The following is a 4,313-nucleotide window of genomic DNA, read 5'->3' on the forward strand; positions in this document are numbered from 1 at the left end:
CAAGATTTTGAAAACGATACTGTTAGCGTATCCGTGTAATTGAATTTGTGAAAACGGTGACATCATTATTACGTGTTCAGTCTGTAGGTATGTGTGCATGCCTGTACACTCTTAAAGGATGTGTTAAAAACAACACAACCTGTGTTATATCTTAACACACCTGTGTGTCTAGTTAAGGACAACACATTTTGTGTTACTTTTAACTCAACCAGTGTGTTATTTTTCTTAACACAGGGAGTGTGTTAAAATATTTAACACACTAATGTGTCATAAATCACACAATTTGTGTTCTTGAAATGTGCTATTTTTGACCAGTTAAAATAAATGCAATATAAAAAGCACTTAAAAAAAAAAAAAATTATTTATTAAAATTTGACTGCTACATTTTCACAAAGTCAACATTCACATGTCATTTGAATTTCATAAAGACATTTTTAAACAATTTTATATCTTGGATTTACAAAAAGGTTTCCATTCTATAAAGCAATGTCTTCGCTTCTGACCTTCGATGATTCAGTTCAACAATACCAAGCAAAAATTAATCTAGACAAACATTTGTGTCTTTTTTTATTGCTGAAGTGTGTTGAAATTTCTTCTTCTGCATTCTACTGTACGGACCACAAAAAATTGAGTCTTTTCGAGTCAAGTTTATGCAATCTTAACTTCAGAGAGGCATTGTGTGCCATTCCAAGTTATGAATATCAGTAAAAAGAAAAAACTATACAGCAGTATTATGATTTGAATTAAACTGAATGAAAAAAAATATGTTCAAGTATATTACTTGTATCAGTATACGCAAGTACTCAATGAACATACACTCTGTTGATGACTTGGACTGGCTGCATCTACATCCAATTGTTCATCCTTAAAGGACAACAAATGTAACAAGAAGAAGTACAATAATAAAGATATTAAATAAAATGAAACTGCATCTACTCTTATGTTATGCACAAAAATGTTAAAGTAATCTTTTATCAATGGATAAGTTTAATTTATAAAGTTGTCTGTTTCTGGTCTGAATGGCGCTCCTGGCAAAAAACAGTGTCATTGGGCCAGATGGCATGGTGATTTTTTTTAAAGTTGTGTTTATATGAAATCAGGATTACAATGTATGTGACACAAAAGTGTGATGTGTAATACTGTAGGTAAATACTGAAACATTCTATGGTGGATGATCATATAATATATACAAAGTTAAACAATCTCAAACTAGTAAAGTGTGTTTACTATTGACGTTAATATGAGTTTTCATTAGCTACCATTATGTACTATGCTAATGAAAAAAGAAAATGTAGATAAATACTGTACTACTTTACATTATTATAAATACATGACACGTCATTTATTATTAGTTATGTTACTGAAAAGGGAAATTACATACCAATGCATGTGATCCACTTCTCTTAATCGACTTAAACAAAACTTGAAACTTGTCCAAGGCTTCCACTTTCTCAGTTAGGTCGGTGTCAATAAATTCATTCAAATCACAAATCAGCGTTAAAATTTGGTGGTACTCTGCAGCACAGGGGAGGAGACATTTGGAAGCATCAATTATTTATTATTTCTGCTTGAGATGCTGCAGTTTTTTGCATATCTCCTTTTCATCAAGTAGTACAGCCACTAGTGTTTTTGGAGTGTCCTCCACTTGAAGCTGCAAAAGGGCAAACAAAAACACCAATCTGTTATATATACATATATTGATTAAGCATAGAATTCACATTCATAATGTAAAAGAGTAGTTAACAAGCAGTGTTAGAATGAACAATATCTATTTATTTACGAAAACATCAAGCTAGCATAAGCTAGATAAACCTCCTAGATAAACCTAAAGCAATCTTTTGATCTCCGAAAACCAGTCGTTCATTTTCAATGATTCGCTATACACGCTTTGAAGTCCCGATCTGAATCAAATGATTCGTGATACGCGATCCGATTGGAGCGCTTCGAAACAGTGAATCATTTTGCGACGCAATGGTTTAAATGATTCGGAGTTTCAAAAAGCTTCGTTGTGTTATTTGCTCGCTTAGCTACTCTAACGTATATAATTTATTCGTTGTTTGAATAACCGTGGAAATGAAATCATTACAATTAACAGGCCTAACGTACAATGTTTTTATTAAACTGTGATCACGTTAAATACAGTTTCCGTCGTATTAAAAACATGTAATAAAACTTTTCAAAATCCCCCCCCCCCTCCTTTTAACTCAACCATGTGTTATTCCTGCTAATTTTTTACACACCAATGTGTTATTATTACACAATTTGTGTCAATTACGTACACAAAATGACACAAACTGTTAAAACAGTCAAATTAACATTCTTTTTGAGATGGAGACGTACTCGAATGTCGAAGTCAATCAAATTTGAACCGTTACCTTGATAAATCATGTTATTATTTAAGGGCATTTAACAAAACATCAATACATTCTGTTGTTTAATGAAAGAGAGGCGACAGATAGCAATGAAAGTAGTACCGCTTTGTCAAACTCGTTAACAAGAATCCTGCCTAACGTTAGCTGCAGCGTTTTATCAGACGTCATGTCATTTGCAACAAATCAAACAAAGAAAAACAAAACTCGTTAAAAATGAGTTCTCTCCAGAAAGTGAGGGACAAACTTACCAAAGTGTACGAGGAGAAATAAAAATAATTTGTGAAGCACTAACGTTAACTATTCAGACGCGGTTGCTGTCTTGTTCAACACCGCCTCTCGCGTCTACGGAAAATACCCGTAAGCACGAGAGGTCGCTAACTAAACGCACAATTTATCGTCTAACAAATAACAATAATAAAATACAATTGACAATTTGTATTTGACAATTTCTAATAACAAATAAATCGAAATACCTGACGTGTGCATCCAAGTCATCCACCGATGGAAAAAGAGGCGCGAACTTGCTTCTTGCGGCGCGGAGTGACGTAGCAGCAATGTGATCGGATGATAGTTAACACGTATTGTGTTGGACACTGGTTAAATACAGTTTCCGTCGTATTAAAAACATGTAATAAAACTTTTCAAAATCACCCCCCCCCTCCTTTTAACTCAACCATGTGTTATTCCTGCTAATTTTTTACACCACCAATGTTATTATTACACAATTTGTGTCAATTACGTACACAAAATGACACAAACTGTTATAAAACAGTCAAATTAACACATTCTTTTTGAGATGGAGACGTACTCGAATGTCGAAGTCAATCAAATTTGAACCGTTACCTTGATAAATCATGTTATTATTTAAGGGCATTTAACAAAACATCAATACATTCTGTTGTTTAATGAAACAGAGGCGACAGATAGCAATGAAAGTAGCACCGCTTTGTCAAACTCGTTAACAAGAATCCTGCCTAACGTTAGCTGCAGCGTTTTATCAGACGTCATGTCATTTGCAACAAATCAAACAAAGAAAAACAAAACTCGTTAAAAATGAGTTCTCTCCAGAAAGTGAGGGACAAACTTACCAAAGTGTACGAGGAGAAATAAAAATAATTTGTGAAGCACTAACGTTAACTATCAGACGCGGTTGCTGTCTCTGTCTTGTTCAACATCGCCTCTCGCGTCTACGGAAAATACCCGTAAGCACGAGAGGTCGCTAACTAAACGCACAATTGATCGTCTAAAAAATAACAATAATAAAATACATTTGACAATTTGTATTTGACAATTTCTAATAACAAATAAATCGAAATACCTGACGTGTGTATCCAAGTCATCCACCGATGGAAAAAGAGGCGCAAACTTGCTTCTTGCGGCGCGGAGTGACGTACAGCAATGTGATTGGATGATAGTTAACACATATTGTGTTGGACACTGTGTTGTTTCTCTCTCTCTCTTTCTTTTTCTTTTTACACATGATCAACTTAAAATTACACAAAATGTGTTAAAATAGCCATAACACAAAAAATGTGTTATTAATTAACACACCCTTTTTGAGAGTGTACGCAGTGTGTACAGGAATTATATGTCCATCTGTAAGATCAAGGTTGAAAATTTAGTTTTGAACAAGATTTGCATAGGGAAAACATGCCCTCATTAAAATGCTCTTTTGCATCGTTTGATCATTATTTGATGAATTACTGCTGCCATCATCAATAAAACAGTGTACACAGAAATGTATTTTTAATAAAAAAGTTACTTTGAAATAGCTGTGGTTAAACTGAAAATACTCCACAGTGCTTATCGGGCCTGGTTATATTGAAATTTTATATATTCATAAACTATAATTATAAACTTAATCTTATATATTTTTGATGGAAGTACTTATGTATAGTAACCCTTGTAAATTAGATTAAACCCATGAGAAAGGAAAAATGC

The 4,313-nt window shown here is 33.5% G+C and overlaps 1 long non-coding RNA gene across 1 annotated transcript; it reads right to left on the reverse strand.

Moving 5' to 3' along the window:
* Positions 1 to 766: 766 nt before the first annotated feature.
* On the reverse strand, positions 767 to 2,944 carry LOC107695151 (uncharacterized). The gene is made up of 3 exons (XR_001634965.1): positions 2,846 to 2,944; positions 1,382 to 1,651; positions 767 to 864 (listed from the first exon to the last, which is right to left on the reverse strand). It is a non-coding gene; the product is annotated as an uncharacterized LOC107695151 (long non-coding RNA).
* Positions 2,945 to 4,313: the final 1,369 nt, after the last annotated feature.

This window comes from Sinocyclocheilus anshuiensis, unplaced genomic scaffold (genome assembly GCF_001515605.1).
Source record: "Sinocyclocheilus anshuiensis isolate Anshui unplaced genomic scaffold, SAMN03320099.WGS_v1.1 scaffold586, whole genome shotgun sequence".
In the NCBI taxonomy this organism is placed as follows: domain Eukaryota; kingdom Metazoa; phylum Chordata; class Actinopteri; order Cypriniformes; family Cyprinidae; genus Sinocyclocheilus; species Sinocyclocheilus anshuiensis.